The sequence below is a fragment of the Lissotriton helveticus genome, chromosome 8 (assembly GCF_964261635.1).
Source record: "Lissotriton helveticus chromosome 8, aLisHel1.1, whole genome shotgun sequence".
Lineage (NCBI taxonomy): Eukaryota > Metazoa > Chordata > Amphibia > Caudata > Salamandridae > Lissotriton > Lissotriton helveticus.
Genome location: NC_136069.1, coordinates 31200640 through 31225031, shown reverse-complemented (window position 1 = coordinate 31225031; position 24392 = coordinate 31200640). Strand labels below are relative to the sequence as shown.

General features: G+C 50.5%; 2 protein-coding genes across 2 annotated transcripts in view; both read left to right on the top strand.

Annotated features, from left to right (window-relative positions):
* LOC144773680 (uncharacterized) overlaps nt 1-24392 on the top strand; it is a 150632-nt gene that overhangs the window by 60014 nt on the left and 66226 nt on the right. The window lies entirely within an intron of this gene.
* The window catches only part of LOC144773679 (uncharacterized), a 470291-nt gene continuing 460405 nt past the window's right edge, over nt 14507-24392 (top strand). The window contains exon 1 of the mRNA XM_078658831.1: nt 14507-14649. The gene's annotated coding sequence lies outside the window, so the exon portion shown is untranslated. The remainder of the gene's footprint in view (nt 14650-24392) is intronic.

The window sequence follows — 24392 nt, the reverse complement described above, 5'->3', positions numbered from 1 at the left end:
TTTCAATAGTTGAGTTTAAAGACTTTTTCACGAACATGAGTGTAAAACATAAAAAAAAAGTACACCCCTCTGGCCACAGGCAAACAGGGTTATCGAACGTTTCATGGGCACCCTAAAGAGAGTAGTTCAGCGAGCTGCGATAAAAGGAAGTGACCTTAGATCAGCTTTGTTTTCATCCCCTCGTGCTTACAGATTTACTCCCCATTCCACCACAGGTGAAAGCCCTGCCACCTTGATGTTTGGTAGAGACAAGTAAGGAGACCGAGTCCAGGTCGAACAAAAACTGAAGCCCAAGTCTGATGCTCCATTTGATGCTGATCCCTTGAGGGTTGTGACGAGCAAAGGACATATGGTGACTGTTCAACATCCTGTAAATTCTATCACACAAGACTCTTCATACTTCAAGCGCCTGCCACGATGTTCATCGGATCCAGATATTAGAAGTGAGAGTCGGAAGAGACCCACTAATACACCTGTCTCTGCATCACCTGTACCTGATGCAGGCACCTCTCCTCCGCCTCATCAACATCACATGACAAGACCTGGCAGGCTGGTTCGAGCCTCTCGATGACTCACTGAGGAACTATTATGTATATATGTAATATTTTTATTTTTTTAACAAAGGGAAGATGTAGTGTCTTGTGGGTATGTGTAGTAGGTCCCTTCTGATCCCTGAAGGACCCCGTAGGAAATTACGCAGTCATTTGGGTGTGGATAATAATAGTTTATGATGCAGTGCGTGCAGTTAGTGGCACTCTGTAGAATAAAGAAGTGCACTCCAGAGCCCCATGCGTGGCATGGTCATTTGCATGCTGCTGGGCTGGGGAGACGCTACACATGCTAAACCATGTCATAATGTATGCGTTATTGATACCAGCTGAGCTATGTACGTCCTAGAAATGTCTGATCTATTGTAATCCTACGGTATATAGTGTGCTAATGCCTGTGTATGTTTTCCTATGTTCTTCCCAGGGCACGAGTCCTAAAACAAGCATTTGCAATGCAATGCATTAGGTCTTGCATTAGGAAAGTGTGAGGTATTGGTATTGTAAATGACAATTTTTTTAAATATGTGTTGGCTTTGAAAATATATAAATTAATAGCATTGTTATTCCCAAAGCCAATAGCTTACACTTTCCTAATGCGAGTCCTATTGGCTATGATAATGCTTTTTGGTAGCAAGCAAGGACAGTGCTGTTGTGGTGCTGAGTGATGATGTGGTTGGGCTGAGTGATGTGGTGGTGTATTAGAGTGATGTGGTGGTGTCCCAGAGTGATGTGGTGGTGTCCCAGAGTGATGTGGTGGTGTCCCCGAGTGATGTGGTGGTGTCCCTGAGTGATGTGGCGGTGTCCCTGAGTGATGTGGTGTTCCTGAGTGATGTGGTGGTGTCCCTGAGTGATGTGGTGGTGTCCCAGAGTGATGTGGTGGTGTCTCCGAGTGATGTGGGGGTGTCCCTGAGTGATGTGGTGGTCTCCCTGAGTGATGTGGTGGTGCCCCTGAGTGATGTGGTGGTGCCCCTGAGTGATGTGGTGGTGCCCCTGAGTGATGTGGTGGTGTCCCTGAAGGGTGCCCCTGAGTGATGTGGTGGTGCCCCTGAGTGATGTGGTGGTGTTCCTGAGTGATGTGATGGTGTCCCAGAGTGATGTGGCGGTGTCCCCGAGTGATGTGGTGGTGTCCCTGAGTGATGTGGTGGTGCCCCTGAGTGATGTGGTGGTGCCCCTGAGTGATGTGGTGGTGTCCCTGAGTGATGTGGTGGTGTTCCCGAGTGATGTGGTGGTGTCCCCGAGTGATGTGGTGGTGAGTGATGTGGTGGTGTCCCTGAGTGAGAGGTTGTGCCCCTGAGTGATGTGGTGGTGCCCCTAAGTGATGTGGTGGTGTTCCTGAGTGATGTGGTGGTGTCCCGAGTGATGTGTTGGTGTCCCCGAGTGATGTGGTGGTGTCCCTGAGTGATGTGGTGGTGCCCCTGAGTGGTGCCCCTGAGTGATGTGGTGGTGCCCCTGAGTGATGTGGTGGTGCCCCTGAGTGATGTGGTGGTGTTCCCGAGTCATGTGGTTGTGTCCCCAAGTGATGTGGTGGTGCCCCCGAGTGATGTGGTGGTGTCCCTGAGTGATGTGGTGGTGTCCCTGAGTGATGTGGTGGTGTTCCTGAGTGATGTGGTGGTGTCCCCGAGTGATGTGGTGGTGTCCCTGAGTGAAGTATCCTCTTAATAGACCTGTAAACAAAACCCTTGTTACGTATATAACATTGATTAACAAAGCATAGGATGTGTTATGAAGAGAGACGAGTAGGCACAGATCAATACTGTGATGATTTTCTTAGACAAGAACGGAAGTATGTCTGCAAAAAGAAGAGAGGGTGGTAAATTGGATGAGGAATATGAATGAATAGGAGACAGGAACACTAAGCGCGGGAGAGGCGAGGGAGAGAGGAAAGAGGAGGAGGGGGCCGAGATCCAAGGTCAGCGAGGGAGGAGGTTGGAGATAGGCCAAAATTTATAGGAGCAAAAGCAGCGAGCAACAGAAGTGAGCCTGTATGGAAGAGAACAGCCAGGGCAAACAATATGAAACAACAAGGTTGAAAGCGAGAGAGAGGGGAAGAAACCGAGGTAAGGAGAGAGAGAGCTGGATGAAGAACAGACCATGAAAACAAGTAAATAAAGGCTCACGAGAGCGAGGCCAGCAAGTTCGAGAACGCATTCCTTTGAAGTCTGATGAGGGAGGTGCGGGGGAGCGGCATCCTTTGAAGTCTGATGCCGAAGCACAGACAAATGGTGGCGTGTAATGTGGCTGGCGTGCACGCACATAGATCACATGAACTGTATGCGATCCGCAGCCGCTTTGTTAGATCTTCTTTTCTGCTTACTATAATCTCGCTGGAGCAATGAGCAAGTGCGTTGGCTCAGGCGAGACCTAAAAAGAAGCGGGGGGACACTGACGTCACGACAGGAAGTGACGTCACGGAAAGAGGCCAAAGAGTGAATGTGTGGTTCCATTTGCTCCAGTTATCGAGCTCCCGGTAAAATAAGTGGGGGGGGACTCTGTTCACCAGCGTGGTACCCCGACTCGAGCCCTTGTTCTTCCTTAAACATGAATATTTTACAAAATAAAGAAACTTTTTTCTTCTCGCCCAGCCTATAAGTTGTTGCCGCGTGGTTTTTTCATATTATTTGTGGACCAAGTCCAATAAATTATGTCACATTTTCGAGTGTTGGGGGGTGTTGACCTCCCCCCTCATCCTCCCCTCGGGGGGTTCGGTCTCTTCTCCTCCTTCGGCCGCAGCTGGTTTCAGCCTCTAGGCTGCTCAGGCACTCCTGTCAAGTATCACGCAACAGGCGTGACACTCACACATTTCAGTGCGGTGTTCCGCAACACACCGCACTGAAATGCATTGTCACGCATTTTGCCGACTCATAAACTCGTGCCACCAGAGGCGCCTGTGCACGGCTCCTGCTGCTCCGAGTCTGAGAGAGTGCTGCTGCCAGTGCATGGCTTGGCAGTTCGGGCTGGACTGTTCCCATGAGGCACAGGGTCAGACTGATTTGCATATAGCTCTGTCTGAACTGGGGTGGCGGAGTGGGCTAAAGAACGGCGATGGATTAAACCCAGATCTTTTGACTGGGTGTGAGTGTTTGATTGATTCAGATGCTCCGTCCATCACCACCCCCTTTTGTACCGCTTTTGGCCGCCATAAGTATGGCAGGGTATGCTCAGACGTGAGTCCCTTGCTCACTTTGCCACTGGATTCAAGCAAGCCGGGCTGGAGACGGCTGGAATGCCAGAAACCGGTCCTCGGAAGCTTGTTTCCGGTCCAGGGAAGACATGGCTTGGCAGTTCGGGCTGGACTGTTGCCATGAGGCACAGGGTCAGACTGATTTGCATATAGCCATGTCTGAACAGGGGTGGCGGAGTGGGCTAAAGAACAGTGATGGATTAAACCCAGATCTTTTGACTGGGTGTGAGTGTTTGATTGATTCAGATGCTCCGTCCACCACCATCCCCTTTTGTACCACTTTTGGCCGCCATAAGTGTGGCAGGGTATGCTCAGACGTGAGTCCTTTGCTCACTTTGCCACCGGATTCAAGCAAGCCGGGCTGAAGATGGCTGGAATGCCAGAAACTGGTCCTCGGAAGCTTGTTTCCGGTCCAGGGAAGACATGGCTTGGCAGTTCGGGCTGGACTGTTCCCATGAGGCACAGGGTCAGACTGATTTGCATATAGCCATGTCTGAACTGGGGTGGCGGAGTGGGCTAAAGAACGGTGATGGATTAAACCCAGATCTTTTGACTGGGTGTGAGTGTTTGATTGATTCAGATGCTCCGTCCATCACCACCCCCTTTTGTACCGCTTTTGGCCGCCATAAGTGTGGCAGGGTATGCTCAGACATGAGTCCCTTGCTCACTTTGCCACTGGATTCAAGCAAGCCGGGCTGAAGACGGCTGGAATGCCAGAAACTGGTCCTCGGAAGCTTGTTTCCGGTCCAGGGAAGACATGGCTTGGCAGTTCGGGCTGGACTGTTCCCATGAGGCACAGGGTCAGACTGATGTGCATATAGCCATGTCTGAACTGGGGTGGCGGAGTGGGCTAAAGAATGGTGATGGATTAAACCCAGATCTTTTAACTGGGTGTGAGTGTTTGATTGATTCAGATGCTCCGTCCATCACCACCCCCTTTTGTACCGCTTTTGGCCGCCATAAGTGTGGCAGGGTATGCTCAGACATGAGTCCCTTGCTCACTTTGCCACTGGATTCAAGCAAGCCGGGCTGAAGATGGCTGGAATGCCAGAAACCGGTCCTCGGAAGCTTGTTTCCGGTCCAGGGAAGGCATGGCTTGGCAGTTCGGGCTGGACTGTTCCCATGAGGCACAGGGTCAGACTGATTTGCAAATAGCCATGTCTGAACTGGGGTGGCAGAGTGGGCTAAAGAACGGTGATGGATTAAACCCAGATCTGTTGACTGGGTGTGAGTGTTTGATTGATTCAGTTGCTCCGTCCATCACCACCCCCTTTTGTACTGCTGCCAGTGCCAGCAGCTACTCTAGTTCATAAATAGTTAATCTCTCAGCTTGTGGGCTAAGTGAGAGTGCGGCAGCGCTAGGCGGCTACAGTGTAACAATGCTGGCTCCAAGCTGTCCGCGGTGCTGTAATTTCCTGCCACGCCCCGGCTTTGACACAGCCCGGACACAGTTGCAATTAGGGGGGCAGGGCCGCCCTCTCAGCACGATGCTGGCTGACGCCAAGGTATATCCTCGACCGGCGCGGCATTTACAGTGACTTCAGGACTTGACTTGGATAAATTTAATACATGAGGTGCACGACCATACATAGCGCGGGTCGGGCGGACTGCAGACAGTGATGTTAGCTGCCTCACATTCCGCGTTTAGAGAGGGCCGGCCGCGCGGCCTAAGTTTGCAAGAACCTGCCGCGACCGGACACACACCGTGGCCGAAGGGGTGCTGCACTACAGTCTAGCATATTTTCAAACAACAAGGGGCCCCAAATAGTGTCAGCACAGGACCTCGGGGAGCTTAGATTATTAGAACAACAGTGGTCCCATGCAACAGTAATCAAGTTTATAGATAAATACAGACACAATGGAACCCGTATTCTAATGACTTGTCCAGCCGGACAGGGGTCAAAAATCTTTTTAATGAATTCAACTGGATAAATAGAGAATATCCTTCGACACCCTCACGTCGTGGGGTACAAGCCAGTACCTTATTCAAACACACAAAACACTTTAGTACATTCAAAGTGAACAGAAAGGGCTTTTAGGCAAAAAAGCTGAGTTGTTCTTCAAATCAAAATACGAACAAATATTTTCAAGATGCGCCATTACAACGACATGGTACACATTATATATACACTGCATATGGCACACAATTTGGTCGACGGCGTTTCGATCCCACTTTTTAAATCAAAGGGATCATCATCAGGACATTTTGATAAGTGCCTAATAATTTCAAGCCTCTAGGACCTAAAAGGAATTGGAGAGGAAAAGCTTTAGGGTTTTAAAACATTGTGGTTATATCAATCGTGACCTTAAGTGCATGGGTGAGTTTAAAAGTGGTCCAAGTCATGTTCAGGTGACGAACTCGCGGTGTGTGCATGGCTATGGACTGACGTGGCGGCCTGGACAAGTCATTAGAATACGGGTTCCATTGTGTCTGTATTTATCTATAAACTTGATTACTGTTGCATGGGACCACTGTTGTTCTAATAATCTTAGCACTACAGTCTAGCAGCCATGTGAATGACGTCTCCAGAGCGAACTTCGCACCTCAGATCTGCCCTGTCCTGCAGTCAGGTCGCTACGCTAGGACGGGACAGGCCCAGGAACTAAACTAATAAAGGCAATGCCTCCCGCCGGCAATTTTATTTCCGAGCAGCCGGGGCCAGCCAACTCGAGGGCACTGGTGAAAGATAGGGCCCAGCCCTGCTGCATCATGCAGTCACAGGAGACCGCAGTCCGGTGAGAGGGCCCGTCCTCACTGGTATAGAGAGTCACGCCGGCCGGCTCAGTGAGCATGGGGCACCGCAGAGGAAGAACAGAACAAGCCTAGAGGATTTATTCATTCCCCCCCCGACCCCCCTTCCCCCCCGAAGGTTGGTGTGACAACTTCTCTCTATGGGAGGGAACGGTCAGTGCACGGACCTTGTCAGGTCCTCATTCGACTGTACCAGTCTGACAGGATGTTTCATTTCCTGCCTGCCAGCCGGACCCCAAGGCACCGAGGAATGAATTGCTGTTCCTCCGCCTGATGCATGGCACAGAGTTAAAGGAGGAAGACGGTGACAATCGATCACCTCCTCATGACCTGGGCACATACTGTTGCTGTGCCTTGCCCAGCCAGTCAGAGCTGAACTAGTGCCCCGGGCCGGACTCACCACGCAACCGTGATTCTCACAGTGAGAGCAGGTGGCACAGGTTGAGCATAGCTGCCAAGGTTTCAGATTGCTGTGTGTGACATTTTCATAATTTCAGTGAAATTATGAGTGACATTTCAACAACTATGAGTGACACTTTATCGCGGGCAATATCACACGATGAAGATGAGGGAAACGTATAAATATCGAAAATATTGCACCCATTTGAGCAACAAGAATCTAAGAAGTAATTTAAGTAAAGTGCACTAACAGCAGGCAACTGAAAAGCTGGCAGAGTCAGAATGTGTGACTCCACAATTCTCAGACTCAGTACACTACAGGACAGGGGTGCAGGTAGGTTTGAATAATTGAAGCATTCGTTTTACTTATTAACAGCCATAGCAAGTTAGCTGAGCTACTAAAACACAGATGCCTTAGCCAGCCTTTGCCTACACTGCCCCCCCCTAGATTCTCCATGCTGCCAGCAGTCAATCAAGGAAATCAGGATGCAGAGCATCAGTGTAAACTCTAGGGCCTCTCTGTCACACGTAGGACCCAGCCCACAACAGAAAGATGTAAGAATGTGAGAAAATAAAAAAAAATTATCTTGAGTCCCCACTGGAACAAACGTAAATTTTCTTAATATCTGTTATCCTTGTCTGCATTTGAGGTGAAGTCTGATTAAAAAAAACCTAGGTAAAAAAGAGCGGTACCTCTGTTCTGGACCCGGGTCTTTCCATGCCGCGACAGATGCTTCAATGTTCTCTGAGGTATTGGGGTGGGGGGAGTGGGGCGTGGGGGGATGTTCTTTGGTTGCTAATGGTTGGGGGGGCCTGGGTCTGGGGGGGGTTGCTGAAAATTGGGATGGGTCGGGGGGGACCACACGTGCCTATGATCGTTGATTTTGTGGTTTTGTGGGGTGCGCCGGGGTGGTGTGGAGGGCCGGGTGCTGGTCCCTGTATTGACTATGGCTGATGCCGTGACTATGTCTCCTCCTAAGGCCCTGCGTGTTGTGACATGGAATGTGAGAGGAATTTTGGATAAAATCAAGCGTGGGGCTGTGCTACGATGGGGGAAGAGGGAGATGGTAGATGTGCTGCTGCTTCAGGAGACCCACATGCTGGGTTCCAAGGCCCTTAGCCTCCAGAGGTTTGGATTTCAACAAGTGTACCATGCCGGTTTTGCAAGGGGCTCGCGGGGGTGGCTATCCTGGTGCACCGCAGGGTGGCTTATGTGCATGAGAGGCAATGGATAGACCCTCAGGGCCGCTTTGTTTTCATCAAGGGCCAGCTGGGTACTAAACAGGTGGTGTTTGGTAGCGTGTACGCCCCCCCCCTCTCCAATGGGCCCTGTCTGAGCGGCTGTTCGCGCTGTGGGATGAGATTCCGGAGGTGCTGACCATGGTGGGAGGTGACTGGAATGAGGTTATGGATGTGGGCCTGGATCGTCGGAGGCGGGCGCCGGCTGTGGTGGATCCCCCCCCCGCTGCTGCTCCCACCAGATTGAGCGCGACTGCGAGTGGCCTGGGATGGGTTGATGTGTGGCGCCACTTTCATCCTGCTGTGCGTGAATTCACATTTGTGTCGGCGGTGCATGGGTCCTTTTCAAGGCTGGACTATCTGTTTGTGCCGGGTGCCTGTCTGAGTCGAGTCAGGGATGCGGTGATACTCCCCAGGGGCCTGTCTGATCACTCCCCGGTCCTGGCAACTATGACCCTCCCTTCCCAACGACAGCCGTTTAGATGGCGGATGTCGTCCTGGCAGCTGCAACGGCCCGAGTACGTGCATCACCTGCGCGTGGCGATTGATCATTATTGGCGTGAGAATCTTGTGGGTGATGTGGATGCAATGGTGGTGTGGGAGGCGCTGAAACCCACGTTACGGGGTATTGATATTGCATGGTGTGTGGCTGCTAGGCGGAAGCATCAGGAAGCCATTGTGACCGCTGCCGCCCGTGTAGAGGAGTTGGAACGGCGTGGTAGTCTTGGGAGCGACGAAGACATGGTGCGGCGGCTCCTACAGGCCCAACAATCGTATGCCTCCGTCTTACACGATGAAGCCCGGCAGGCGTGGCTCGCCACGCGCAGCAGGGTATACCAGTGGGGCGACAAATCCTGCACTATGCTACACAGGTTGTGTCAGGCGACTTTCCAGCCTCTTGTGTTGCCGGGTCTTACGGCTGAGGACGGCTCAGTTATGACTGACCCGGCCCTATTGGCGGCCAGCTTTGCCCGCTATTACGAGACGCAGTACGCCCCTTGTGACCAATTGGAGGAGGGTGGGATCTCCGCTTATCTTGACGACCTGCCACCGCGGGCCGTTCCTGATGAGACCAGGACCGCCCTGGACGCCCCGCTCACGGCTGAGGAACTCGGGGAGGCCCTTGGTCAACTGAATGCCGGGAAGGCGCCCGGCCCGAGTGGCTACCCGTGCGAATTCTATAAAAAGTTTCACGTCCAGCTGGGGCCCCACTATCGGCGTGCCCTGGAGGCGGCGCGGGTTCAGGGGGAGATGCCGCCGGACTGGCGCCATGCCGAGATCGTGGTCTTCTTAAAACCGGGCAGGGAGCCGGACAGATATGACTCTTACCGGCCTATTTCCTTGTTAAACATCGAGGCTAAGATCCTGGCTAAGGCCTTAGCGAACCGCCTGCTACCCCACATCACTGACCTGGTCCACCCAGACCAGGCTGGATTCATGCCAGGGAGGGCCACCCGACACAACATCCGACGGGCGCAAGCGGCAGTGGATGCTATGGGAGCTAGCGATGAGCAGGCGGCACTCTTCTTGGCAGATATGGACAGGGCCTTTGATTCTGTGAGTTGGGTTTATCTGTTTGCCCTCCTGGCCCGCCTCAACCTGGGGCCGGTTTTCCTGTCGTATGTCCGTCTCCTCTACACTAACGTGACGGCCTCGGTCCGTGTGGCCGGAGCTACCTCTGAGCGTTTCCATATAAGACGTGGCACTCGGCAGGGCTGCCCCCTGTCCCCGTATCTGTTTGCCCTTGCCATGGAGCCCCTGGCGTCGCGGGTACGAGTGGATGCCCGATTGTGTGGCTTTGTCTGGAATGGGGACCTGGCGGACAGAATTGCGCTGTATGCGGATGACGTCCTCTTCTTTCTCACCGACCTGCAACGCTCGGGCCCCCGGGTCCTGGAGATTATGCGGGCGTTCGGCGAGGCATCGGGCCTCCGTCTCAACCTTAACAAATCGACCCTGTGGGTGCTGGGCGGCGGAGTGGTTGCCGACCCCTGGGCTGCGGAGTTGCGAGTGGCGACGGGAGGCCTAAAGTACTTGGGCGTTTTTCTATCGGAGTCGCGGGTTGTGGCCTGGGCGCGTGGAGTCCTGCCGGTGTGGGAACGGGTACAGGCTGATGTCAAAACTTGGTCCAGGATGCCGCTCACTATCTTTGGTAGATCGGCCATCTTCAAGATGGTGGCGCTTCCGCGTCTACTGTACCAGCTCCAGAATTTCCCATACCCCATCGGCCTGGAGTGGTTCCGTCAGGTTAACTCTGTTTTGGGTCGTTTCCTGTGGGATGGGGGTGCGGCCAGAGTAGCACTGAAGACGTGTTTTCTGTCCACATACTGTGGCGGCCTGGCCACCTCGGACCTCCTCTCCTACTGCCAGGCTTCCCAGTTACTTGTTCTTAATGAGTGGTGGTATGGCGATAGAAGCGATCCGGCCTACGCCCTGGAACGGTCACTCATGGGTGACCATACGCTCCACACCATCCTGTATTCGGCTCGCCTGCGTCGTGGGTTACCCTCGGTCACAAGGGTGGTCTTTGCCGTGTGGCGACAATCCTTGCGCCGCATGGGATGGTGGGGCAAGTTGACGGCTGAGACGCCGCTTTGGCATAATGGTCTGCTCCCAGAGCTAGCGGCTCTGGCCGGCTTTGAGGGTTGGGAGGCCATAGGGGTTACACAACTGGGCCAGGTCGTGTCTGGCACCACTCTCAAATCCTTCGAGGAGCTCCGCACGGAATTCCAGATGCCTCAGTCCCAATTCTTCCGCTACCTTCAGCTGCGCCATGCCCTCGCCCCGAGCATCGCCGGTCTCGACTCCTTGCCAGAGTTTAGCCCGATCGAGGCCAAGGTGTTTATGGGAGACTTGGGAGACAGAAAGGTCTCCAAGATATACCAGACACTTGTTGTCCACTGCTCCTCCACCCTGCACTCCCTTCGAGAGGCGTGGGAGGTGGACGTGGGTCCCCTCGATGAAGACGATTGGAGGGAGGCGCTGGAGTCCCCACGTGGAACTGCCATTGCTATCCGGCTCCGGCTCATTCAATTCAAGTACCTGCATCGGGCATACTATACACGTGAACGATTGTGGAAAGCTGGTTTGATTGCATCCCCGGAATGCTTGCGCTGTGGGTCGGTGCCTGGGTCCTTACTGCATACTGTGTGGACGTGTGGCCGGCTGACTGGGTTCTGGAGGGGTGTGTGGAGTTGCCTGGCTGAGGTGCTGGGCTGGGACCTTCCTCGTACCCACCGGTTGGGCCTACTGCACATCATGGAAGGGATTGGGGGTAACATATATAAGCGCCATTTGCTGCTCTTGGGGCTGGTTGTGGCCAAGCGAGACCTGGCCCGGGCATGGAAAGCGGTGAGGGCCCCCCCCCTTTCTGCTTGGAAGGCGGGGCTGGATTACTTCATGGGTCTGGAGAGGCCGGTCTTTGAAGCACGGGGCTGTCCTCACAAGCACTTCAAAATTTGGAAGCGTTGGGCTGACTATCGTGGTCTACTCCTGGACCCCCCAGCGGAGCGTGAGGAGGACATTTGATCACAGTGACACTGTTGGCCCGAAGTAACATTGCCCTGGTGGCGCTGCACCTACTTGCTTTTCTTTATTGCTTTCTATGCACGTGTGGTGGGGGGCTTGGGGGGTGTCCGGGGCTGGGGGGGTTGAGTTGTGGGTTAGGGTGGGTCACTGGGGTGTTTCTATACTGAGCATATTTTATGAGTCTACTCTCGCATTTGCTGCCTATGTAATTGCTGTTTTGATACTGTCGTGGTGTTCTTCGGTTGTGGAGATGCCACATTCTCAATGCTCATTTGCTCAATAAAATTGGTTGTGAAAAAAAAAAGAGCGGTACTGTTCATGCACTGAAAGTTTGATTACCTTAACTCAGCCCTTACATGTCTTAGCCGGCACCATTTGAAAGTCAATCAAATTACAAAGCTCAGTCAGCACAGAGTATAATGTATGTCTCGCACTCATCCAAGGGTCACAGAAACCAGCCCGCCGTTGCTAATTCTGGAAATGTCCAAGTTTGGACTATGCGCAAGCATGATCAGTGTTTTTAGGCGCGGTGGAAACAGTTCAGGAATCCGTGCCTTCAGATCATTGCACTCGCATCACGCACTTGACATTCCAAAAACACCTAAATATATTCTGCCTCTGAATTTCTCTAAAAAATAATAATTTCGATCACTGCCTTATTATCTCCTTTAAGAATCCGCTCCTCTGCCCGCTCCCCTGTCCATTTTTATTTATAGTGATGTGTTTTGTTTGTTCTCTTCTTTTCCACCATAATGCAGCCTGTTGCTCCCAGGTCTGCAGCATTATATGAACAAAGTAAAGATACTTCTCAGCTGAGTCGTGGTTGTTTCAAACTATTTCTTGGTGGCAATGCAGTTTTACTGTCTGAAGCAAAGGTTGTGAGTGGTCTAAAATGTATTTCACTCCTACACAGGGTCGATACATTAAGAGGGGGCATTTGGTGTTTCACAACTCCCCTCCTCCTACCCCACCTCCTCCAGTAATGCAATCACTGCCTCTATAGCCAACTGTTCCCCTCCCCGGGCACGGTGCGGATGGCTGGGCCCTAAAGTAGTGCAGCAAGGGAAAGCTGAGAGCCTGAGGCCTGATTTACTACTAATGCCCTAACACTTACTTGAGTGACCTCCCGCCGTTACATCCGGTCTGCCGCAGTCCAGGACTGTAAACTCCACTAATGATGCACCATGACTCTGGCAGCGGCCGCACAGGTTCACTCGCCGAATCTAATATCGAGCCTTGCACATTGCTAAAACATAGATTTTGCTACCTCACGTCACCATCTGAGTGTTACCGCATTAAAACCACAGGGTTACTTTAACATTAGTTTGTTGCCACACTTTTATCTTTACAAAAATTGTGCATGCATGCAGGTGCTAACCTGTCCGTATACTGTGTCACCGAGTAAATCACTTACTTCGAGTTCAGAGACTGCAGCGGTCCGTGACTGCACTGCTGCCCTGCTGCCCATCGAAGGTGCACTCTCTGCAGACTACCTGTTCTCAGGCTGTCTGGCCACTCGTCCCGGGCCCCGGCATTGCTCGATCATGGCCAACCTCACTGTGAGCTTGCTGCAGTAGTTTTTTGCGCCGCCCGCCGCGATGCGATCGTAATGCCTCTAGCGCGGCGGGCAGCCATGAGAGAGACTCAGGACGTGACGACACTCTACCTACGCATCCGGATTAATCCAGGCGGCCCCCCTGCCATGACTGACAGCACTCTGTAAACGGCCGCGCGCCGCGCCGGCGCCTCTCGATATTGCGCATTATAACATTGTTGGCAACAGCAGGCAGCTGGAGCAGAGTGCGTTGATACAATGTGGCGCTCTCAGCCACCCCAGAGCTGAGCGCAGATGGTGATTTAACTATTTAGGATCTAGCCCAGAAACCGCAGCACGTCTCTCGGGAGAAGTGAACCACAGAGAGCTGGTGAGGCGCTGTTGGTGGCGCATGCTGGTAGGTGGTGGCTAATGCGTGACAATGGATTTCAGTGCGGTCATGCGGACCACCGCACTGAAATGCGTGACTGTCACACCAGATGCGTGATACTTGACAGGACTGGTTGAGGCTGCAGCACGGCTGGCTGTCTGACTCTCTTAAGAAGAGCCAGGCTAACGATCTCCGCTGTGACACCCAGGCAGCTCCTCTCGGTGGATCCTTCTGACTATCAAGAGACCACACCAGGTAAGTCAGATATTCATTTAATAATTCGCTGATGAAACTCAAAATGTTTATTAAGAGAATGGGAGGGGGCCTCCAGCACAGCATAGAACTGTGTAAATGGGTACACTGAAGTTGTCTGTTTGTGCTGCAAATGCAGGCCATCTCTGATTTTTTGTCTGCACTAATAAATCATCAAACTGCTAGTTTAGTTAAGGGGTTTAATATCCTTACTTGTCAGTGGTACTACAAGCAGCAGCCTTTATTTTCCCAGCACTGTGAGACTTGCGTAGGCAGAGTTAAGGCAGATGATTAATATCCCCGCTAGAGATCTGTCAGAGTTTCTCTCAAGGCTGTTTTCCCTCACTGTAGAGCAGAGAGTTTATATGCATACTGCAAAGAAAGCCTAACAGCATACTGTATTGTAATGAACTGTATTCTATGTAGATAGCTCAGTGGGTTGCTCAGGGTCACTGCAGCCTGAGCTACTGCTGAGTCCGTTATCTCTTTCAGTTATTCTCAGTCCTGCAGGCTCGTGATTTCTTTTTCCGGGTCACTGGGGCAGAGATAGCACAAGCAGTGAATTCAGTCACTGCAGTCGGTGCTGCTTCTGCGTCCGTTGTCTCTTTCAGTTACTCTCAGCTCCATCCCGGCAGACACGTGATTTCCTCTTCCTGTCAGAACTTCCGGCCTCTTCCTCGGCTCCAGCAGCTGTAGGGGTGGAAGGATCCTCGGTCTGTGCGGTGACCTTCACCCTCTGACCCCGGACGTCACCGCCGGCCTCGGATTGTCATCTTCACCGTCCCAGGCCGAGGGGGAGAGGGCTCTGAGCAGGGGTCTGCGCAGGTAGAGTCTACAGACCCCCCCCCCCCCGCTGAGGACAACCCGAACTCTGCACCCCCCCACCCCCTTCAAGCCATGACCGCCCCCCCTCCCCCCCGGGCTGAGGACCCTTCAACTCTCCCCTCCCTCCTCTTAGTGGAAAAGCTGCTATGGATGGGGAGTGTTTTGAAACACCGAGGTTCAGACATTTTATTTGTATGTGCGCCGCTGCACCTATCCATGATTTAGAAGTACCAATGAGTGGGTAGTGGGACACTGACGCCTTGGATGGTACAATGTGTGTGAGAGAAGTGTTGTCTGTGTTGTAACTGTTCTGGTACTGTGCCTGTATGGCAAAGACTGACCAATCTATGTCAGAGCAAATATTTAGCAGAGCATCAGTGTACGGGCGAAGTATGGGAAACGATGTGCTGTACCTGCAGGTGGATCCCTACTGGTTTTGGCCTGGTCTCTGTTGGAGGTGAGCATAGGAGGTGCCCAGACATGAACGGATGCTGTCCTTGGGGAGGGGACAGCCTTTCATCATCTGCAGGGTGGGTCATGAAAGGATGCTCTCCTTGGGGAGGGGACAGCCTTTCATCATCTGCAGCGTGGGTCATGAAAGGATGCTGTCCTTGGGGAGGGTACAGCCTTTCATCATCTGCAACGTGGGTGCTCACAAACTGTTTTGCATCGGACACAAATACTGTTGTAGCTTCTGCATTAGGGTGTTGGACTCCGCCCTTCCTATTTCAGGCCTGTATCTTTCCCCCATACATTCTTGCTCTTAATAAGCTCCTGGTGCCTCACCGCACCCCCGAGGATCATGGGGCAGCCAAACAATAATAGGACGCCCACTGCGCATCTCCCCTAGCGGCTTGCCTGTTTTTCTGTCCTTGATTTCCACAAGAGAGGTGCTGCAGGGGTGACCTCAACATGCTGATGAAATTCAGTCTTAAATCTTAAAGGGGTTTGGGGTGATACAGTTGGGCATCTTTTCACTTGGGCAGCAAGGAACATTTGTTTTGCATCAGTCTCACTTCAGTTTTTGACAAAGAAACTGGCCACTTTGTGTTGTGACACAACATTCACGGGCATCGAAATGGTGCTATATGCGTCTAGAAAAGATAACTCTGGTAATTAAAGCACTTGCTGGAGAGATCTGTGCTTTCTCTATTTGCAGTTTGAACCATAATGTAGCCTTGAGGGAGAACGTGTCTCCTGCATAGCACATTCTGTAAAATGCAGATGACAGGTTTTTAAGTCAAAGCATACCAGACAGCACAGCTGTCTGGTTTCAGCACAGCTGTCTGGTTTGCTAACGACAACAATGGGACATTCAGAAAGCTTCCCTGGGGATGCAATCCAGCTGTTGCTTACCGTTTGCTTTCTATCTCACATTTTCTTGCTTTCTATTTTCTAGCTTTATTTATTTTAGGCTGTCCAGCTTGAGTTCGTCCTTTTGGTTGCCCAAACCTTATTTACAGTATCTGTCCGAGTGCTCCTTTTCTGTGCATTTGCTGTTCATTCAACAGCAAATGTCAGCATTTGTCTTCCGGGGAGCTTGGTGTTTACTTTTCTTTCTCTTCAAAGTGAGAGGATTTCGGTCACAATCATGCTGGCTACAGGGGGTCATTCTTGTAATTCTGAAGTGTGGTGGAAACAAACATTTTAATACCATCAATATACAAGGTGATGATATCTCCACACATTATCGTTTGTGCGCTGTATACGTTTAGCAGTAAAACTGTGTGTTTGTGCAAATGATATGGTATTTCAATTGAAGATGTGTTGTTTGTAAAGACAGTGAGTTACCACACCAAGCATTCTCCATTTTACCCCATTCCACTCTACTCTGCACCCCTGCACTCTACTTTGCAGCACTCCACACTATGCCACTCCACTCTACGCCACTCCGCACTGTCACTGCAATCTACATCACTTACCCTTCACTCTACGCCTCTCTACTCTGCATCACTCTACGCCTATGTACTCTACCCCACTCTACTTTACTATGCACCACTGCACTCTACCCCACTATACTCTACAACAGTCTGTGCCACTGCACGCTACACCATTGTAATCTAAATCACTGCACTCTACACCAGTCTGTTCTACTCTACACCACGGCACTCTACGGCAATCTACTATACATCACTGCAATCTACGACAGTCTATTCTTCTGCAGCACTGCACTCTGACACTGAGCTTTATGCAACTCTACTCTGTGCCACTGCATCCACGCCGCTGCACTCTATTCTACGCCACTCCATTCCACTGCACTCTCCGCCACCACACTGTACTCTGCATCACTCCACTCTACACCACTGCATCGTTCCACACCACTCTACTCAGCAACACTGCATTCTCCACCACTGAAATGTACGCCACTCTACTCTGCACCACTGCATCGTTCCATGCACTACTTTGCACCACTGCATTCTCCACCACTGAAATGTGTGCCACTCTACTGCCCTCTATGCCAATTCGCTATACACCACTACACTCTATGCCACTCTACGCCAAGCCACTCTATTCTACTTGGAAGCACTGCACTTTACAGCACTCTGCTCCATGCCACAGCACTCTATGGCACTCTACTCTGAAACAATCTACTCTATGCCAATACACCCTACACCACTTTACTCAAAACTAATATACTCTATGCCACTGCACTCTACATCACTGAACTCTGCCACTCTATTCTACTCTACACCACTGTACTATACACCACTCTACTGTGCACCACTGCACTCTCAACACTTCAGCCTACGCCTCTCTACTCTGCACAACTCTACTCCATGCTGATGCGCTCTGCTCTACTATGTAGCTTTGAACTCTACACCAAACCCGTCTAGGAAGCTCTACTCTGCACAACCCCACTCTACACCAGTGCTCTCTATGCCACTCTACACCAGTGCTCTCTATGCCACTCTACACCACTCCACTTTACACCACTTTGCTCTATTCAGAAACATTCTACTCTCTGCCACTGCGCGCTATTCTGCGCCACTCTATACAACTCTACTCTGCACCACTCTACTCTCCGCCAAAGCACTCTACTCCACCAATGTGCTTTACGCCATAGCACTCTATGCAAATCTGCTCTGCACCACTCTACTCTACGCCAAAGCACTCTACTCCACCAATGTGCTTTACGCCACAGCACTCTATGCAAATCTACTCTGCACCACTGTACTGTACTCCACTTCACTCTTGGCCACTCTGCTCCACTTTACACTCTCCACTCTGATGCTCTTCTCCATTACACTCTACTCCACTCCGACAGTGTACTCAACTCTGACAGTCCACTGTACAACACTCCACTCTGCTATACTACAACACTCTACGATGCTCTACCCAACTGTCTCTACTCCACGCCACTTTACTCCACTCTATTCTACGACACACTCCTCTACACCACTTTGATACTCTGCCACTCCACTCCAAAACACTCTACTCCACTCTATGCCACAACACTGTACGCCAATCTACTCTGCTGTACGCCACTCTACTCTACACAACTATACTCCACACAACACCCAATATGCCACTCCACTCTACACCACTCCAGAACACACTATACCGCCCCACGAAACTCTGCTCCAATCTACGCCCTCTACTCTACGACACTCTCTGTGAGAAGTTGGCCTGGCATATGCTGTCCACTATTCTAGAGGGCACCTTGCACCAGTCCAAACGACCCCTTATTGATGGTAGGTTAAAGACAACCTTATAGAAAGCTATCCTAGTGGTAGCTGTGGAGAGCAGCCTTCAGGCTAAGTCTTGAAGGAATGTAAACCTCTTGTTTTATCAGTCTATAATCTCGTGAATGACCAAATGAAAGGAGAACCACACCAGGTATATATATAAAATATAAGTATTTATTCTAAACCCATCCTTCTAGTCTCTTTATGAGGCTAGAGGCAAAAGTACATACGGTAAAATGATTTAGCACACAGTAAATTAGCACAATATACGTTGAGCCCCAGGGGCATACCAAACCATATATTAAGAAAGTGATATAAGTACCATGACTTGCATAGAGCACAGGACTAGGGCCTGTAGAACCGCGTGGGCCACCAGGAACCACCCAAGTTAGTGACACAGGGGACCCACGGGGGACGCGTGCAGTGTCTAAACACAGCCGCGAATCACCATTAACTGCTAAGGGAAAGTCGCATTTGGAAAATTACAGATTAAGGACACTTAGAAGAAGATTTGGAGCAAACCCCTTCAGAACTAGTAGGTTCTAGAGTCAACACCCACAGGAGCACTGGAGCACTCGAGTTACCTCACCCAGGGAAGTCAGTTGCATAGGTGTCTTTTCGTGTCGGGTTTCGTCGTCAATTTCAATGGATAGCTGCTGCAAAGTGCTGCTGGCATCCAAGTGGAAAGTGTCTGGATGGATCCAAGGGTGGATCGGAGATTTGAAGAACCTGAAAGCAGAGGGGACACTAGCCAATGACCAGGAAGGCGATAAGCGGATGCCCACCGATGTCAGGTGATTTCAGGTGAAGAAGGTGAAGCTTGACTCTTCAGCCACGAGGTCCCGGAGACGTCGACGACAACCAGGAGCTGGATTCGAGCCGTCCCACAAAGGATGTCTAGTGCTGCGGTGTCGGTGCTCAGATTGGACCCAATAAGCCTTGGCAACAGCAACCCACGCAGAAAGCAGAGATCGGCTTCGGTGCAGACCAGCAAGGTCTGGGAGACTCACCTCTTGGTAGGGAGTCTGGGCACGTCTGGAGCAACCAGGGAAGCCCAAGGAAAAGCAGTTACCTTCGAGGGGACCCACCAGTCAACAGACTAGGGATCGCAAAGGAGCCTCGATTGGAAATGCAAGAAGCAGACCACGGAACACTCTTGGAGTGTAGGCCCACAATCTTCGGTGCAGATGATGCTCGGGCCGTGGGCTACAAGTAACCCAAAGCACAACTTCAGAATAGCTCGGGAAGTCAATGCACTTAGCAAATGTGCACGGTGTCAGGTGTACAAGTTCCACGTCACTCGTTCAGGCTTCGGGCCTCAGCTTTGCTGGGGACGTGGGTCGGCCGTAGAGAAGTCTGGAAATCCTCTTCCTGGGCTTCAGGGATTTCAGAGTCCGGCGGGAGCTTCGAAGATGCAGTCCGGCAAATGCTTCGTTGGTGCCTGTTTGAACAGGGGAGTCACTCCTTGACCCCAAGGGAGATTCTTCCGTCTTCTAGTTGAAATAGAATGTCGAGGTTCCAGGATATATGTTGCAGAGTTTCGTCCAGGTGTAATCTAAAGTCCTAAGGACTGGGTTCCTATACTTATACTAAGATAGGGGGTTGGACATACGTTGGGGACCCACCTTTGGGAGGGTCTGGGAAGAGGGGTGGTTACACCCATTCCCTTTGTCCAGTTTCGCGCCAGAGTAGGGGCTGAGTGCCCCTGCAACCGGTTTGAACTGGGATATGCACGGGGACACAAAGTGTTCCCCCAGCACTGTCTGAAAAGCATTCATGAATGCACCCACCCAGCCCCAGTACACTAAAGCCTGTCTGGGAGGTGGTTACACCTCCCTGTGACAGGAAACCTATTGTCCAGGCCTCCCCTGCCGGAGTTTCGTCCAGCAGCAGGAGGTCAGACTCCTGTCTGTGGCAGCAGCATCCATTTTGTGATGCTGAGGTTCTTTTAAAATATTACAGGTCAGACCAGCGGGTACATGTCTCTCCCTCTAGAAGATTGGAATTCTACCCCCGCCGCCAGTACTGGCGGGGCGGGTAGGATTCCAAAGTGGTTGACACCAATCACGACATGTTTCGATGCAGTCATTCCAAAGTTAGCATTTACCACGAGGTTATAATGCACTTAAGAGTATATGGTCTGGCTGCATCACAGAACAGCCTCAGATGATAGATTCCGAAAGCTGCAGAGGTGTCCTGCTCATTCATGGCCACCCTCTCACACAAAACCAAGCACTCTGCCTTCAGGATTGTTAAGGCCTGCCGTAGGAGTGACTTATAGGTTTATATGTGCCTGTTAATAAAAGTAGATATAGGTAGCCTATATCTTAGTAAGGGGAGCATGCACCATCTTACCCAGGTTGTAGTAGCAGAGAAGTGGTGTCATTTTGGAAGGCTTCCCAGGGATGGCATAATACATGCTGCAGCCCCTGCTAGGCCCCTGGGGTACCCATGCCCTTGGTACCTAAGGTACCATATACTAGGGACCCACAAGGGTACCCCAGTAACCAAACTGGAGTGTACCTAATGTACATGCAATCATTTTATAGAGGAAGCAGCTAGGCTGGGGTCCTGGTTAGCAAGGCCCCAGCCAGACTAAAGTCGAGAAACAGTGAAACACCAGCAGAAAGTGGGGTAACCATCGTAAGCAGATCCTACTCTCCTACACTCTCTTCCCTCCACAACACTATATGCAACTCCACTTTACGCCATTCCATGACACTTCACTCCACACTATGCTACGAAGCTCTTGTCTAAACCACTCCGCGACACTCTACTCCACAACACTCTACTTTACGACACTCCACTCATGCCACTAACCTTAAGCCATGCTGAACAGCATCCAACAAGGTGTACAACAAGCCAATAGCTCTTGCACAGGTGAGATGTATTTCCTGCGCTAATGCTTGTTATTTTATGTATATAGTTAAGTGGGTTACTGCTTTTGACACAGAGAGCCGTTTATTACTCGCAGATCATAAATTACAAACCTTCTAATACAGAACAGTGAGCTATGAACTCGCCTCAAGAAACTGCATGCAGACTACACGGCATGGGTTTAGAACTTTGTTTTTTTCCCCTCAATCTGTTGTTGGTATATGGTTGCTAAAAAAACTTTTTGGGGAGGTCGAAATAATGTTATATTAGTGCAGACAACCCCAATCACTGTGTTACTTTTTAAATCCTGACACTGTTTCTCCCAGTCATGCACTTTTTAAAAAGAAATTCCTGGAGTTTTATATAGCACAAACTCGACCCAAAGGTATCCGATCGCTTTACATGAGCACCAGTTGCATTACAGACGTACACATTCATTTTTGTTAGGTACAGGGAAATTAAGTGATCTGCTGAGAGTCACAGGATGGTGAGAGTTGTTGCTGAGACTTGAATGAGGTTCCCCAGATTCAAGGTCGACCACCCTAGCGGCTAGGCCATATCTTCTCCACCTATAAATCCCTACCAATAAAGCCGATGTGTAACTCCTACCCATTGAAATTAGCAGTGTCTTAGGTGCCATCCTTGACATTGAGTTACACCCGTGTATGATTTATGGTCTTTGTATAGTCTGTGCGTGTGATTAAATCTCTGTGACATGCTACATTAGGATAAGGAGGGCTATAAAAGAATTAATTAAAAAAATTAGTAAGTCCTATTTAAATTGCTATTCATACAGACCAATACATCTGGCATTCTTACAGTGCAAGCACATCTCTCATATTCAGGGATTGAACAAAGTCAAAAGCTTAAAGTAATTCAGAAGTGATAAACTGTGAGTCTTTTGTTTCTCCTCTGTTGAATTGGTGTCTAGGAATTAGGCTCAAGGTAGCTCTCAGCCAGTATTAGACTCAACCAAAAGGAGGGCTGATGGCCCTTTACAGTAAGCCTTTGTTTTGGGCCCAGCTGGAATCTGAAATAAGAAAGCCCCCTTGCTGCCTACTTGTTGCCACTCTAAATAGAAAGCAGAGATTTTGCGAGTCCTGCTAAATAGTGTCCCTGTGTTGACAAATTACAACGGGACAAATTCAGCATGTTTCACTGGGGCTAGGCGGATCCACGGTTCGATTCAATAATAGCTGTCGGACGGATCCCGCTTCATTCTAGCACTGCTTATTCTTGAGAGAAACTGGGTTCCTAAATATGGAGCCAAGCACAATTTGCAATCAACTGGCTATAGAGTAACAATAAATATCACCATTATCATATAGTTTTTCAAAACACAAACCATCTCAACTGCTTGGTTATCCTATTTAGTGCTTATTCTCAAGAGAACTTTAATCGGGGGCCTGGAACCAATCATGACCAATTGGTTACATATTATCAAGAAACATCAACCTTGTCGTCTAGCATTTAAAAAAACATCAAATTTATCACTCTTATTTGAGGGGTGTTTGGCCAACATTATTTTCATATTGGCCGGATGTTCAGTCCGTTAATCCAACAGTGTTCTCTCTCGAATAGTAGTGTTTCAATGTTTTCTCTAGGATATGGTTTTCCTTCTGACTCCATTATCTGGAATTGAATCTAGTTAAAATTATTACCATATATATTGCAATGTTAACCACTATTTTTTTCTAATTAGGTCTAGGCTAGACCGCGCATGCACTGTCTCCTGAAGACATGTTGTTTACTGTTAGTGGGCTTGGAGAGCTGCCCATTACTTACCATGGGATGGCTTCTTAGCCACTCTCAATCGATTGCTTCCTGCTGGCCGTCTCTGCGATGGCCACCGCCCTCTTCTTGGATGGGACCCTCCCATAGAGCACGGCCCAAGTACATGTGTCCTTACACTGCTTGTACTTTTGGCAGGTATTTATTTTTATTTTTGTTGAGCCACTCTACTGAGTGCATCATTTGTAGCTGGCTCTGTCGTCTGCTCCCTCCCATTGTCTGTGTTTAATTATTCCCCCTCCTTCCCATTGCCGTGTCCCCCCCCATTACAATAAATGACTCGAGAGGCCAGATACCTTTGTTCCGTCCCCTGACTTTTGTTGCAACTTCTATAAAGAATGAACTCCAACCGAATACATCGGAGCGCTTTACACAAGCATACATTCATTTTGTGTAGGCACTGGAAGATTAAGTGATTTGCCCAAAATCGCAGTATGTTGAGCTAGCACCAAGACTCAAACCTGGTTCACCAGCTAGCCATAAGGCCACTGACTCCCCCCCATCCCAACTGTTTCTTTGAATCATTCTAAACGTCTCTTTACTTGATTTTTTCTTAAGTTATGTTTCCAGGTCCCTGCACACCTCCAGAAGCACCAGACCATTTGACTGGCAATACCTTTAACCATACCCCCATTGTGAACTTGCCCCAGCTCTGCCATCCTTTCAGGGGCACCAGACTGACTTGTGACTGACTTTTCCAAATCTTACCCGTATTTTAGTAGCTAGTCTGACAAATTAAATCTGGCAAGACATTATGCGCGACTGACTGCCACGCCCACGAAGTATTTGGTAGTCCGCAGTCTGTGATTAAACAATAGTTTCCACTACCGATCTCCCTGGAGATCGCAAGGTGGCGTTTAGGTTACAGAGTGGACATGCGCGATGCAAGTGGGCGTTTAGGTTACAGAGGGGATATGCGCGATGCAAGGGTGCCTTTAGGTTACAGAGGGGACATGCGCGATGCAAGGGTGCGTTTAGGTTACAGAGGGGACATGCGCGATGCAAGGGTGCGTTTAGGTTACAGAGGGGACATGCACGGTGCAAGGGTGCCTTTAGGTTACAGAGGGGACATGCGCGATGCAAGGGTGTGTTTAGGTTACAGAGGGGCCATGCGCGATGCAAGGGTGCCTTTAAGTTACAGAGGGGACATGCGCGATGCAAGGGTGCCTTTAGGTTACAGAGGGGCCATGCGCGATGCAAGGGTGCCTTTAGGTTACAGAGGGGACATGCGCGATGCAAGGGTGTGTTTTGGTTACAGAGTGGACATGCGCGATGCAAGGGTGTTAAGGTTACAGAGGGGACATGCGCGATGCAAGGGTGCGTTTAGGTTACAGAGGGGACATGCGCGATTCAAGGGTGGGTTTAGGTTACAAAGGGGACATGCGCGAT